Source organism: Lissotriton vulgaris, chromosome 6 (genome assembly GCF_964263255.1).
Source record: "Lissotriton vulgaris chromosome 6, aLisVul1.2, whole genome shotgun sequence".
Taxonomy (NCBI): Eukaryota; Metazoa; Chordata; class Amphibia; order Caudata; family Salamandridae; genus Lissotriton; species Lissotriton vulgaris.
In genome coordinates, this window is record NC_141694.1 from 129316373 (window position 1) to 129332782 (window position 16410).

The window sequence follows — 16410 nt, forward strand, 5'->3', positions numbered from 1 at the left end:
AACCTCCCTGCAATATAGAACATGCAAGTCTCCCCACTCCATTATTCCAAACCTGATCCTTTCCACAATCGAGAATTGAATATAGCCTGTAATACCTCAAATGGATGAAGTAAAGATATGTGCACCAGAGCAACAGTAACAATGAGAAAAACCAATAACTTAATGCAGCGTGAGGGGAAGTGTTTGCAGGGGATGCATCTTTATTGCCTCGCGTAAATGTTTCAACTTGGGATTTTGCGTAAGCTCACTCTCTCTTCTCTTTGTAAATGTACACTCTCTGAAGATAAGCAGGGAATGTCTACTTGCTCCGGGTCTGGGCTGTCAATGGGGCAGAGTTCTTTCAACGCATTGTAATGTGTCATTTAACTAATAATAAGATCCCAAAATTTTGTTCAGACCCTGTTAAAGTCTGGGCGGAAAAAAGGCACAGCACCAACTCCTCCAGGGAAATATTCAGTCGCCACTGAGTGACCCAGTGTAGGAAGCTGGCTCTGTATATTCTATACCAAAGTAAAGTATAGTGTGCAGAGAGTTTAGTGGGTCCCCAAAGGCTTACAGAGGTAAAAATAGATAATACCTTACTGTCTATTTGTGGTAGTATGGGCGAGCTTTATCAGAGGGTAGTGTTAAGCATTTATTGTACACACTCATGTAAGAAATTATGTCACATACTCAAAGACTGAACTGAGACCAATTGTTTGTAGTAAAAATATTTCTTTTGTTGAATTGTATTTTTAGAACCAAGCAAGACTTAAAACAGGTAATTGATCAGATGGATTGATCTGGAAGAATGACTTTCATTACAGGTTTATAAAATATTCAAATACAGTTGTAATTACTTTTGATTACTTTTTAGATTACTTGTTCTACTCAGTGTGATACGCCTAGATATCTCCCTGGGACATTTCCTAGATAAAAGGTAAGTAAAACAGTTTTCATAAAACCACAGTTTCTTATGTTTCCATACAAACACCCTCAAAACTTAGAAGTTTTTTCAGAGAAAAACAGTCAATGTAATCCTATGGAGAAAAATGACGTTATTGGTTTGGAGGTAAGTAAATAGTCTTTAAGGTTGAGTTTCTGGATCTAGAACAAGGGTTCCCCCTGGGTCAAAGATGCACTCAAAAAGCACCCTCAGTGGCACTCCGGCGGCTGAGTGCAGAGTGCTGAGGCCCAATGTTAGCCTATGGGGCTAGGGGAGCCGTTGGTTGGTGGCTGCTATCAGGCAGGCCACAAGGTTAACACCTTGGCTGCTAGGTGTTTTCCCCCTCCTGTGCTGGAAATTGCCATTTTAGTGGCACCATGACGAGCTGAGCTCGTCATCAGCACACGACACCCGTGGGTGATGACGAGCTGAGCTCGTCATCAGCATCGAAGGGGTTAAGGGAGCAAAGTTCCTAGGGTTAGGCTCAGGACAAAGGCGGATCCAAGTTAGCACACTAATTGCACTCATAGCGGCACAAGGGCAGCCGCGTTCAAGGTGCCAGGTCGGTGTCGGGTGCCCTGTTGTTTTCAATAGGAGATCTCCAGTCAAAACAAACACTCCAGGATCGGGCAATAAGGCTTCCTGGAAGCGACCACCGGTTGGAGAGGTAAGTTGGGATGCAGGGGGTAGCCTGACACTGTTGAATGGGCCACGCAATGCTGTGGGGCGTCAGGTGCCGGAGTGTCTTGATTTGTCGGGTTTTCCTTACCAGCTCAGGTCGCGGTCGGGGTCCCTCTAGATGGAGGCTACAGGCGTCATCAAAAGGCTTGAGCTAGGTCAGGGGTAACCAGGGCCCAAGTCAGGATCGCTGGGGGAACCCCCATTTTGGGATTGGGCCACTTGAACTCGGGTCATCGGTGCCAGGTGCAGAGTGGTGCAGACTCACAGGTTCGGCCGGAGCCAGAATCTGGTTCCTTAGCAAGCCCGGTGCTCACAGGAGACAAAGTCTTTGTAGGGAAGGCAGGGAAGGTCCTCCGGGTTCTGGGGGGCTGCTGGCTACAGGACACACCGGGATTCCGCTGGAGCAGATCGAGGTCGGGACAGGCTGGTAGGGCTGGGGCCAAGGCAGTTGGCCCCAGCCCTACTAGCCTTCTTCCTTCAGCACAGCTCTTCTGTCATTCTTCTTCTTGCTTATCTGAGGAAGCAAAGTTCGGTGTCGTCCCTAAATACTACACTTATGGGCGTTTCAGGTAGGTACAGGTTGGGACCAATGGGTCCCTTCCTTATTATTCTAACCTACAGTGGGAGGGAGCATAGCCTCACTCTGGTTGGCTGGGTCCCCCATCATCAAGATGGCGTGGACACCTCCCCCACCTGAGGGGTGGTGCTTGCAAAGGGGGCAACACCTCTCCTCCTAACTTGGTTTTCTGCCGATTCTCTCTTCCAAAGTGGGGGTTAGAACTGGTGGGGTAAGTTGCTGGGAGCAGCAAATGGCTGGGTTAGCTCACAAAGGCAGCAAGCCTTTGAAGCTTCCCTTCATGGACCCCGCCCATCCTAGGGGACCAGGCTTGGCACCTCTACCCAGGATGTGCTTTGTTTCAGGAGGCTCTCAACCCAGGGAGCCAGAAAGATGTCTGGGGGTGGCAGCTGGCGAGCAGCCAGTCAGCCAGGACACTACAGTTAGGTCGTTTTTCAGGGAGAATCTCTAAGATGCCCTCTCAGTGCATTTGCCATTAAATCCCACACTGGCATTAGTGTGGGTATAATGTGCTGAGAAGATTGACACCAAACTTCTCAAATGTCAGTAAAGCCATTAAGGTGCTGTGGAGTTTGTAATTACAAACTCCCAGACCATATACTCTTTATGGCTTTACTGCACTTACAATCTCTAAGAATGGACTTAGATACTGTAGGGGTGCTGGGCTCCTTCACCTGTGCCCGCGCCAGTGGTATAGCGCACCCAGCTAGAGGAGTGGCTTACCTGCCATAGGTAGTGTATTGTAGGCATGGCACACACATGGCACACAGGGATGTGTGCCAAGTCGACTCTTCACTTTTCTCTGCACCAAAACACGCAGCCTGTAATGGCAGTGTGTGTGTGTGTTAAGGTACAGGGCCTCTGAGGGTGGCAGAATATGTGCTGCAAACTTAGAGGCCTTCCCTGATTACAGTGCCCTTGGTATCCATGGTACCTTTTACAAGGGGCTTACATGTGGCCATCGTGTTGCCAATTGGGTTTGCAACAATACAGTTTTAGGGAGACAATATAGGCCCTGGGTTTGTGGTTGGCAGGAACCCAAGGCACCCTTAGTCAAAGAGCATCAACATCTGGCAAAAATTAGGGGGGCAACCATGCAAAGAGGGGCACTTAACTACACCCAGTAGAGCAGCTCAATAGTCTCTGCCCAGTAGCTTGTCAACGTGCCCAGTAGCTTGTCAACGACCCACATGACCACGGGATATGAGGTATGTCCACCTTTGGAGATCGACAGAGGGCAGAGCAATGGCGCTCCCTAATAGATATTAGAGATGCAACGTGGAGTAAGGTATGCTCTATTAAAGATGTTGTACTGGATATACTAGAAATGTGAATTATGGGATACTCTATGAGGGAATGAAAGACTCCATTGCCACTGCAAATCATGCAATGGGTGACCTTTTCGCTTACACACTTCTCCTGAAGGGAACTTCTGGCTTGATCTCAATGCTGGAGATGGGATATGAAAAGCCATCATACAAAGTGAGTACTGTCCAGCAAGGTATAGAGCACTAAGGTCACTGTATTAGCAAGAGGCTCAGAGCCATGGACCTGAAACACAGTTTTCAGAGATCGTCTAACTTGTGTGTGAGGAAGTGACAGTGAGGGATCTCAAACTCTGCTCAAAGGTCCACCAACCCCCAAGCAGGCCACTGGAGCGGCACTGCTAGATGGTACTGTTCAAAGTCTGGGAGACCCAGAACACCAACATCTGCAGGGAGTTTAACCCTTTCGCTGCTAGGCCGTTCCTTCCCCCTGTGCTAAACCTTTCTTGCACTATTTGGGGTACTTCACGCTTAGGCCCCTGTAACTTTTTGTCCACATAAGGTATCCATGCCAAATATGCATCCTTTTCTTTCAACATCCTACGGGATTTTAAAGGTACCCAGAGTTTGTGGATTCCCCTGGAGGGGACTAAGAAAGTAGCCAAAATACAGCAACATCTTGTTATTTTTGGGGGGGAAATGGTGAAAAAGAGCTGAAGAAGAAAGTGTCAGTTAATTTCTCTTTTCTCTGCAAATGGTATAAACAAAGAGTTTATGGTGCTGAAATCACCATCTTCCTAGCTTTCAGGGACAGGCAGACATTTGTCAGGAAACTAACATTGTCTACATAGTTTTGGCATTTTACTGGGACATAGCCTATTGTGCTTTCAACCTTCTTCCAGTTAGTGGTAAAATTATACCTCACTTGTGTGAGGGGGCCAGTGGCCTGCGACTGGGAAGGGCAAAAAACATACAGATTGAGGGGACAGCACAGCGTCCTCCAAGAACTATGTATATATTTTTAAAATAAGTTTCAGGTGATTCTGCATTGGACACCCACACAAGTGAGGTGTCATTTTTATCTTAAGACCAAGGGGAACACTGTTTGGTGGGACATTTTTGCCGGCATGATCCTAGCAAGAAATTTGAGGAAAAGGTGATTTTTTCAGCTAAATTGGAGGTTTGTTGGGGATTCAAGGTAGGAAAACGTTGGGGGATCCACGCAAGCCACACATCCCTGGACTTGCACGGGTGACTAATTTTTCTAAATGTGCGGGTTTGCTAGGTTTCCCTCGATGGCCGCCGAGTCCAGGACCAAAAACACAAGTGCCCCCCTTGCAAAACCAGGTTATTTTGTGATTGGTAATTTTGATGTCTCCACAATACGTTTTGGGCCCTTGCCTACCGCGGATACTTGGCCCACCCATACAAGTGAGTTACTATTTTTATCGGGAGACCTGGGGAAACACTGGGTGGTAGGTAATTTGTGTCAGCCCGGTGATCCCAGAATTATCCCTCACAAAAACGTGAGAACATTTAAATTTTTTTCAGCTAAATTTGAGATTTTCAGGGAATTCTGTGAAGGAAAATGTTGGGGGATCCACACAAGCCATACCTCCCTGGAGTCCCCCCGGAATCTAGTTTTCAGAAATGTCTGGGTTTGGTAGATTTCCCTAGATGGCTGCCAAGCTCGGGCCAAAAACCGAGGTGACCCCCCTTACGAAACCAGGTCGTTTTGTGATAGGTAATTTTGATGTCTCCACAATACGTTTTGGGCCTTTCCCTGCCACGGGCACCAAGCCAACCTACACGAGTGTGGTACCATTTTTATTGGGAGACTTTGGGGAATGTTGGGTGAGCGGAACTTTGTGGATCCAGCAGATTCCAGAACTTTCAATCACAAAAATGTGAAGAAAATGTGATTTATTCACCTAAATTTGAGGTTTGCAGGGAATTATGAATTGAAAAACGTTGGGGGTCCACGCAAGCCATACCTCCTTGGCCTCTCCTGGGTGTCAAGCTTTTAGAAATATCTGGATTTGGTAGGCTTCCCTAGATGGCCGCTGAGCCTGGGACCAGAAACGCAGGTGACTCCCACGCAAAACCAGGTATTTTTGTGATAGATAATTTTGAAGTCTCCACAGTACGTTTTGGGACAATTCCTGTTGCAAGAACTATGCCTACCCACACAAGTGAGGTACAATCTTTATTGGGAGACCAGGGGGAATGCCGAATGGTAGTGAATTTGAGACGGTCAGGTGATTCCACAATACTCCCACACAGAAAAGTGAGGACCATGTGATTTTTTTAAGGTACATTTGAGATTTGCAGGGGATTTTGTGTAGGAAAATGTTGGAAGGTCCACGGAAGCCACACCTACCTGCAGTCCCCTGGGTGTCTAGTTTTCAGAAATGTCTGGGTTTGCTAAAGCCGGGACCAAAAACGCAGGTGGCCCTCTTGAAAAACACGGTTGTTTTGTGATAGATAGGTAGGCACCTGTGTTTTTGGTCACAGGCTTGCAGACATCTAGGGGAACCTAAAAAAAACAGACATTTATGAAAACTCAATACCTGCGGGAGTCCAGGAAGGTGTGGCTTGCGTTGATACCCCACATTTTCCTTCCCAGAATCTGCTGCAAACCTCATATTTTGCTAAAAAGTCACATTTTCCTCTAATGTCTGTGTGGGGAAGTTGTGGGATCTTTGCACTACACAAATTTCCTACCACTCACCATTCCCCTCAGTCTCCCAATAAAAATGATACCTTACTTATGTGGATGGGCCAAGTCCTTATGACATGGAAGGGTCAAGAACGTGTAGAAATTGAGAGGGGCCCAAAAGGGGTCCAAAAAGACAGTTTGTGTACTTTTTTAGACTGACGCTACTTTGGGCACCCACACAAGTAAAGTATCATTTTTCTCGGGAGACCAAGGGGAATGTGTGTAGTATGAAATATTTGTCTGTGCCGTGATCCTACATCTTATCAACACAGAAATGTTAGGAAAATGTGACTTTGTAAGTAAATTTGAGGTTTGCACGGGGTTCTGGGTAAGAAAATGCTGGGGGATCCATGCAAGCCACACTGCCAGCCACGAGTCAGTACACATACACCACAATCCACGAACAGCAAGCAAGGCCCAATACACTCACACCCCCAGCCAAGCTCCATCCACACACACCGCCAGTCAAGCGCCATCCACGTACAGCCCAGCCAAATGCCATCCATGCACATAGTTAGCCAAGCACTATCCATGCACACCGCCAGCTATGCGCCACCCACACACTCTGCCAGCCAATCGGTATCCCTGCACACTGCCAGCCAAGCTGGCCCAGACTGGGAACAGCAACCAGTCCTGGCAGATTGATGCTGGACTGGCCCAGGGGGAGAGAGGGGTCGGAGGAAGGAGGAGGACGTGCTAGTAAAAAGCACTGGTACCTCCTTTATCGCTGGGGGTTGATATTGCAGCACTGCTGCAAAACCGGCCTCCAGTGAGAAAACCAGCCCCGATGGCCAGAAAACTGGCCGCCACCCCCCTGGCCCACGGGAGAAACGCCGGGTGCCCGCTATGGCTAGTCCTGCCCTGCAGCCAAGCACCATCTATGCACACCGTCAGTCAAGCATCAGTCCACGTATGTTAGACTGGACACCATTGGCGTGGGTCTCCCCTGCATTTTTTGCCTTTGCCTCCTGTGTTTTTGCTGTATGTTAGACTCCCTTTTGCTGGTCTAGATGCTTTGGGCACTTTGTCACTGCTGTTCAGTACTAGAGTGCAACTGCTTCCTTTGTAAATTACTATTATAATGGATTGGTGTTACCATGATTAGCATATTTGACTTACTTGTCAGACCCTAGTATAGTGCACTGTGTGTGCCCAGGGCCTGTAAATCAAATGCTGCTAGGGGCTGCAGCAGTACTTGTGCCACCCACAGAAGCAGCCTGTAAAATGTAACTCTGTACTGCCACTGCAGAGTCTGTGGGTAGTCTGGGACTGCCATGTTAACTTGGCATGTGCACACACTTGCTGGTCCCTAAACCTTCCCTTTTCTACATATTAGTCACCCCTAAGGTAGGCCCAATGTACCCCTGTGGGCAAGGTGCATTGTATGTGAAAGGTAGGACATGCCATGTTGTGTGTGGCATGCCCTGATAGTGAATTACTGTCAATTTTGTTTTTCACTATTGCAGGACTACCTGTTCCCATAGGATTGAATGGTGAGTTTGTTTATAGCATCTTATAAACATAACTGACCCTGGGAACAAGGCAGAAAAATAAAGTTTAGTATGCCTGAACTCAGAATGTTGAAATATATCTTTTAGTGTTGGTGATTTTTACATTCTGTGTTTGAAAATGCCACTTTTAGAAAGTAGTTATTTTCTTGCCTGACCAACCAGTGTGCATCTACTAGGTTTGTGTATTGCATGTCTGGCTTTTGGATGTCAGGAGCTGGAGAGGGGCAGCAGGGGCGGCTCTAGGGTCATGGTGGCCCTGGGCAGGGAGCGTAGGTAGGGGGCCCTGGAAGAGGGGGTCCGGGTGGGACAGAGCGCGGAGGCCAGTAAAGGGGGGGGGGGCAGGGTGTTTAGAAGTGGAACTGAGCCGGAGGCCGCCAAATCCCTGCCAGGGGCCGCCACACAAATATGTATCCATTCTCAGAGGATAAATATATTTAGGATATATATTGGTGTGGTGGCCCCTGGGGTTTGGTGGCCCTGTGCAGGTGCACAGCTTGCACATGCCTAAGGCCGGCCCTGGGGGCAGTGGCTCCAGAAGTCTAATGAGTCAGGGCTGGGCTGAAGAGACCTGGGCTGCATTTACAGTGGGGGAGGAGATTTGCTGTTCACCTGATTGGGCCTGGTCTGCCTTCAACAATGCTTTCTCCACCTCATGCCAGGAAGCTGCACAAGTGAGGACAGAACTGTCTTTGACTGGGTACAGACACTCTCTGCCTTCAGAGAACAAAGGATTTTGGTGTATAAAAAGAGGGGCCCAGACCCCAGACTGGTAGATCACTTGTGGGAAATCGAGAGGCACCTTTGCCAAGGAGAAGAGCCGGAGACGCTGAGGAGGAATACTGCCCCTGTGCTGTTTGCTGTCTGGGGTTGGCCTGCAGTGGCTACTTGCTGCCAAGGATAGGAGAAAGGACTTTGCTGCTTGCTTTGTACCCCATGCTTGAAGAGAAGATCACCATGGGCTTGAACTGAGTTTGCCCCCTGTTGTAGAGGTCTCAGAAACAGCAAAGACCTCACCGTGTCTTTGGTCACCATCTCTGATCATAGCCGCAGAAGAGGGTAACCAACTCTGTCATCAAGTCTATCGCAGGATTGCATGTCCTGAAAGCACCGCCGAGAGCAGCGCCTCACTTCGCAATGCAATCCTGGTCTCACCTACTCCGCTAACGAGCTGCTGCTTACACCGTGTCCTGTGCGCACCGCACTCCGCAACACTTTGCTACACGCTGCGAGGATGTCACCGACTCCATTGCTGCCTAACTGGAACTTTGATCGGCTCCGTAGCCGCACCGTGACCTGCTAGCACCGCTGCGAACACCGTCTCACCCTTCAACGCAAGCCCTGGTCACACTGACTCCGTCAACGAGCCGCTGGCTGCGCCGAATCGGAGGACATCGTCCGCCCGCAACGCTCCGCTCCACAATGCGACATTCGCCCCAACCGACTCGCACCGGAGTACTGAAAACTGTAGAAATTAAAGTTGGCACGGATATTGACGTGTATTCTGATTTTATTTCAACTCTAAAAACAGATTCATTTCTTTCAAGAAAGATGCCTTTTTCTGAAGAAAACATGAACTTATTTATTCTGTTCGAAATGCTGCATGATATATTTTCAATGGAAAAAACGGCAGTGCATTTTGTTGTAGATTATATGCAGGAATATAATTGAAGGAGTTCACATTTCGATCTACAGTTGCATAAACGAAACGCATTTTATGGCTTAAGGTTGCCACACTGGCATATACATGTTTCTCCTAATCTCAAAGGTAGAATTAGTATCAATATCTGGCGAACAAGTATTTTCATAAAAACGCTATTCTGTGTACATGTCTCTCTGCAATTACAAATGAATAAATAAATTGGTCTGCTGTACAAGATATGTAAGTCTTTTCAATGTTAAGCCTGTCTTGTGTGCATTTTTTTATAATGCCAAAAATAATATTTTTTCCTCAATATTTAAAGTATAATAGCGGTAATTACATTGCACACAGTGTAATTTCTTAAACGAAAAATTAAAATTAAAATATATGATTTAAGTTCATGAAAAAATGGGACACAACTAATAAACAACTAATGATGTATAACACTTCTCTGAGGGAATAGAGAGAAATGTTACATGCCACGACAAATAATACTTGTTTTGAATATTTATTTTAAAAAAAACAAGACAGCATATGGAGACGAGAGATTTACTGTACCTTCTATTGTAATCTTCGTGAGAAAATAAATGTATTATTGTGAATAGTATATTGCATCAGAAATTCGAGAGAAGTATGTCAGTGCACAGTCTGCGTCAGGCACTCCATTATTAATTGGCTATTTTGCACTAGGTCTTAATAATTTCACAATTCTTATGGAATTTTTTTAAGTAATGCAAGTTGCCTTAAATAGATCTGTCTTTTTGCTTTTTACTATTCACAACCACAAGCACATAGGTAAATGACTGGATGCCTGGGCAAGATAGGAGGTTAAGAGCAGTAAAGAAAGACAGGAGGCCAGTACCTCCAGTAGAGGCTGCCCTATGGTATTACCGAGAGTTAATAGTGGGCAACCCCGTATACCCTTGAGGGTTTGGGCAAAAAGTATGATAGGGTGAAGATACCTTCAAGGGATTTTAGTAAAACAAGAATTTTGGAATCACTTAAGGAATGAAATCGTGTGGGCTTAGTGATTTGAGCCCACTAGTGCTGGTTATGCAACAACAGAGATTGATGTATATTCAAGACTGTCACTTGTTAGTGATCAGAAAAAGGAGAGAGCAAAGAGGGATTGAAAGACAGGTGTATATTTAAAAAAGTATTTAATCTTTTAACAAATCAAGTTAAAATGTTGGGTACAAGATGAACAGCAATGACGCAGAAGGGAGAATACATTAGTCTACACAGCCCTTACTACATCAATTGCTCAAGCTTTTCTACATATCACAGAATTAATTACCATTGAATGTTTAATTAATTCTGTGATAGGTAGAAAAGCTTGAGCAATTGATGTAGTAAGGGCTTTGTAGACTAATGTATTCTCCCTTCTGCGTCATTGCTGTTCATCTTGTACCCAACATTTTAACTTGATTTGTTAAAAGATTAAATACTTTTTTAAATATACACCCGTCTTTCAATCCCTCTTTGCTCTCTCCTTTTTCTGATCACTAACAAGTGACAGTCTTGAAGATACATCAATCTCTGTTGTTGCATAACTAGCACTAGTGGGCTCAAATCACTAAGCCCACACGATTTCATTCCTTAAGTGATTCCAAAATTCTTGTTTTACTAAAATCCCTTGAAGGTATCTTCACCCTATCCTATGGTATTACCAGCACTTCCACACGTCCCAGGTACTGCATGAAAGGGTCAACATTTGGGGAAAACGAAGCAGAAAACCAGAACATTTTAGATTTTGGTTAACAACTGCAGAAGACGAGCAGAGAAAGGCCCCATTGTTGGTGTTTTCCTCCATACAATGCTTAAGATAATAAAGTTGAACTGCTAGAGCAAAACGGCTGAAGAACGCACTTGGTGTTGGTGGCAGCAATAGTGAATTTCATTTCTGTCAACTTTGCTCGTCGGATGTGCTAAAAAGGATGTACGTGCCCATGGTTTTTCCTTCTTAGTCTAAGCTACAATGCCAATCTGATTTTCGCAGGCATGTGAAATTAGGATAGTAACTGTTAATGTGGATCAATAAAATGCATTCAGCGAACATGTCATTTGCTAGTTACCTCCCTAGTAGCTCAAGTACAGGAAATTGTTATCAGGTAACTACTCTTATACTTTTGTTTACAGATAATAACCTGGCTTTAATCAGTGCTCTTTTCAATGTAATTCAATCATCTCATATATAAAGATATAAAGATGCTTTGTGCGTGGGCACACAAAATGTGGAAGTTTGTAAATAAAAGCAAATCAATTAAAAACGTTTTTCTGAACTAAATACTATCTAATCTCACTTTTGCCTTCATAGCCATCACTTCCTTCTCCCTTACACATCACATCACCCAAGGAATCATACCATTCAACAAAAAACAGGTCTTACAGTAAAAAAAAATCACAGCAAATTAACCCCATGCTTCAGAAGTTTCTGTTTAGCTTTTCCCGATAAAGTGAATGCACTTTCGTGGGGATTTGGAGCACCAGAATTGTGAAGAGATGCCAACTGCTGGAAATAAGTTTCACGAACAGGACCTGGCAGCCATAGATCGCCCTAGATGCATTTCTTATGGTGATTTCTTCAATTGTGTGATGATGGTAGAAATCCGAATATATCAGACTGGCAGCTCTTAGAAAATTGCGATCGGGATCACTGGGGCCCTGCTGTAGGTTATCAGTGAGCACATGCTGAATAGAGTCATAGTGGGTATAGCAGTAGGTTGCTTTGTTTGCCGATGAGTGCTCTTTGGGGGAAGTCTCCTTGAGTTGAACCTCCAGTCCATTAAGAGATGCCAACAGAGGCGGCTGTAGGCTCATGACGGCCCTGGGCAGGGAGCGTAGGTAGGGGGCCCCGGAAGAGGGGGTCCGGGCGGAGTGGAGCGTGGAGGTCAGTGAAGAGGGGGGGGGGTCAGGGTGTTTGGAAGGGGAACAGAGTTGGAGGCCACCAAATAACTGCAAGGGGTCGCCACGCAAATATGTATCCATCTTCAGAGGATTATTATATTAAGGATATATATTGGCGTGGTGGCCCCTGGGGTTTGGTGGCCCTGTGCAGGTGCAGAGCTTGCACATGCCTAAGGCCGCCCCTGATGCCGAAATGCTGTGAAACACATCTTGGATGGAATAATCAAACCTAAACTGATATTCAGTCAGTAATGACAAAACGAATCCATTAACTGAGTGAGTGTACAAGTTCATTTCAACTACATTAGCATTGCCAAATATCTGTGAAGAATTCAACCCAGATGTTGACTGCATACTGTTTGTCACTTTTTGGGATCCACTGCAAGAAGCAGCTGCTGAGGAGTATGCAGCTTCATTTGCAAAGCTGAAGAACCGCTCCTTTCTATGATCGGAGTCATGAGTAATTTCTGCGTCTTCATTTACATCACCTTTATTACTTTGTAGCCTGGGCTTTGCCTGTGAAAAGATTTCTGAAATGTCACCATATTGGTCAAGCAAATAATTTCCATTTGGGAAATCTTGATTTGGCTGTATCACTAATGTACTGTTGGTTAAAAAACTGTCACCTTCATCAGAATTGCTATTTCGGCTTAAACTAGTTTGATCAACCTCACTTGTCGAGTCACAGGTCATAAAACTGCCACTAGATATTGGCTGGCTTCTAACCTCAGAATGTTCTGAACAATCTAACTCACTGTTGTCAAAGTCATTTGGAAATTCTAATGTGTGCGGCATTTCTTGCACAGAGTGACCGTTCTTTTTATCATCAGGGCACCTCAATCTTTCTGACTCTTCATCAATTACCATGGAGTCCAGATTGGTAACACATGCAACAGTATGTACAGAAAGATCAGCAGCTGGCAGTTCTGTGGACAGTAAAGAGGGTGCTTTTCCGCTTGCAGAATCAACTGGAAGACCGGTTCTTTCAACCTTTTCAGCTTCTGAAGTCTGGCTTGATAGTTGCTCATCAGTGTCGGAAAGTGTTCTAGAAAGGTGTGACAGCTTTCTTTCTTTGGTCCAGGGAGACAAACTCATCATCCACTCTACTGGAAACTCACGGAGCGCTGTTGCTTCTTCTCTTGTTATATAAACTGGGATGATCTTGACACCATCAGGCAAATGGGGATCCTGGTCTTTGCAAATATTTCCATCTTCAGCATCTTTCTTTTCCATATGTTTATCTCTTTGAAACAAGACTTTTGCAGTGAGTAGAGGAGGCAGCAGGGTGCTCACAATCCTGCATTTATAATGGATGCAACATGCTAAGGCATGACAATAACACTGACAGGTTTGGAGAATGAGAGCTGCTTTCAACAGAAGCAAGTTGTCCACCTTTGATTTATCAAGAGTGTAAAGGGAATTAAATATCTTGTGCAAGTCACTAGAGTATTTCTGAATATGCTCTATGTACAGTTTCCACTCCTCATGGAAGAAATCAACAGGTTTTACCTTGAAAGCATGCCAGACTGGGCCATTATAGAAAGAGAACATTCCAATCAATTGATTCAGGAACTGCTTGCAGCTCTCATCTGAAATGTCTACTGTACACCCCAGTTTCCAAAGGTAATCTCCGTCCCGCTTTATTGCAAATTTTAATCTTCTCAACCTCAAAAGATCAGGAGGAGAACTTGATATTTCAGCAATGCAACATGCAACCCCTGCGATCTGTCCACATAACAAATCCTGCTCATCAATGGGAGTCTGATCTGGATAGACGTAATTGATGCCAGTCCGTGTAGGATCCCCTTTGCATTTCACCTTAGAGCGATCATGAAGGAAAAAATCATTCAACCAAGAAGGTAAAGTTGGTTCGGATGGAATAGGGCTGGCCATTTCTTCAGCCTTCTCTTTTACAGAGAATTATACAACACCTTCTTTTCATTTATCCATGGAAGGGTTTTTTAATTTGCGCATACCAAACCATCACACACAGAGATTGTGTCTGCTCGTGACAAGCTACTAAGGGGGTGAGTAGGGATAATTTTAGGAGTGTATCCCCCTACCTCAACTAGAAGCAAGGGTCCCTATTTGGACAAAGGTACCTACCTCTGCCAACTAGAGACCCCCATTTCTAACAACATACAAAGCCAGGCAAGCGCCAATCTACACACACCGTCATCAAGCACGACTCCACACACGCCATTAGCCAAGTGCAGGTCCACTCGCATGGTAATCTAAAATGCCAGCCAAAGGTATGTACACGCAGACCATCAGCCAAATTCCAGTTCATACACACAAACTCTCCCTGGTTTCTAGTGGTTTACTGCCCCGCTGGAGGGCAGATGGGACTAAAAATACAAATGTGTACCTAAAAAAAGGTTTGCGTCCCTTGTCTATGGGGCCTCTCCTTGACATGCCCATAAACATATCCCTGGTGCCTGGTGGCCAGGGGGAGGCAGATAATGGTGGCCAGGGGAAGGGGCAGATAATGGTGGCCAGGGTGGGGGCAGATAAGGGGCTATTGACCCGAGCTGCCTTCCGGGGGGACAGAAAGACTTTTTTAGGGGTGGGGGCACTAGCATGCTGATTTTTGGCAGCCCCCACCCCTACGTATAAAAAAAACATAATCTCTGGTGCCTAGTGGGCTTTCTGCCCCCGATGAGCAGATCAGTGACTATTTCCCCTATCTGCCTCCTGAGGGAGGCAGAGACACTGTGGCTATTTTGTCTGGGGGTTGGGGGCATTGGCATGCCCTTTCTAGGCAGTCCCGACCCCTACATATATAAAAAAACATAATCCCTGGTGCCTCGTGGGCTTCCTACCCCATCTGCCTCCCGGAGGCAGGAAGACTTTGGCAATTTTTTTTGGGGTGGTGGGGGCATTGCACCCCCCCCACTCCTACATATACAGAAAAAATCAAAGTCCCTGGAGGCTAGTGGGCTTTCCCCCGGGTTTGCAGACAAGGGGGGCCAGAAAGACTGTTCCCAAATATATTTGTGTGGGGGCATGGTCTTCCCCTTTGTGGGCAGCCCCCACCCCAATTTTATAAAAAAGAAATCCCTGGTAACTAGTGGGCTTTCTGCCCCCCCTCCCCGGACGGGCAGAAAAACTGCTCTCAAATATATGTGGGTTAGGGGCATGGTCGTGTAATTTGTGGGCATGCCCCCACCCCTCTTTTATGTCCCCCATCTTCCTCCCAGCGGGGGGCAAAAAGACTGAATTTGCCTGAGTTCTTTTGGGTGTAGCAAAGGCCCTTGCCCAAGGGACTGCTCCCCCTCCCTGGTGTCTAGTGGTGGATCCCTGCTTGAGGATCACCCTCCTGAGGCAAGCCCTAAGCAGGGATCCACTAGGGAGGGGTACCATTGGAAAAGGGATATTCTCCCCTTTCTAATGATACCTCTCCTGTCTTTCTACATGCTCGGTGAGATAGCCCCCCGAGCACGTAGAAAGTGAAATTGAAATGAGCTGATTGGCTCATTTCAGTTTTGGTTTCACTGAAATGACGTGTGCACGACAAGCGCACTGATCGTCAATTCAGTGAAACCAACTAAAAAGCCTCAGGTGAAAGGAAATCCCTCTGGTGCCCGCACCAGAGGCATTCCCTGTGACATGTCGCCGGAAGTGAGCACTTTTGCACCTGACAGCTCCCGCGCATCCGACGCATGCAAGGGGTTAAGAGTAGACAGTGCAAACCTCCAGTGGCCCTTGTTCATAAGAAAATCACCCACCGTTGCGTCCAATTTTCTGAAGAAGGACAGACAAAGTGACAAAGGGAGATTGATTAAAAAATTGAGAAACCGTTGGAGCACTATCATATTAACAAATACTATCTGACCCATGACCGATGAGGGCAGTGTTGACCAAAAGGAGAATTGTGCCATTAGCGACTGGACTGCACCCCCCGCCCCCCCCCAGGTTACCATCCTGGAGGTTACTGGCGAATGATACACATTAATCCCGATGTACGTAAACATGATGATTTTTAGTTGGAGCCGAGAGTCCAACTGGAATGGAGGCAGAATTGTGCATAGCTAGTGCAAAGGAGAAAGATATAGGAATTTGATCAGTTGTACTTCAGTCCAGAAATAACCCTGATGTCAGTCAGGAGTTGAGCTATGGGCTCATGTCCAATTGAAGGTCCCTAATATATAGAAGGATACTGGCAGCATATAAGGATGCTGCATGG

The 16410-nt window shown here is 46.0% G+C and overlaps 1 pseudogene; it reads right to left on the reverse strand.

The window, feature by feature from the left end:
- Positions 1-11718: 11718 nt before the first annotated feature.
- Positions 11719-14201, reverse strand: LOC147706892 (BLOC-3 complex member HPS4 pseudogene; annotated as a pseudogene).
- Positions 14202-16410: the final 2209 nt, after the last annotated feature.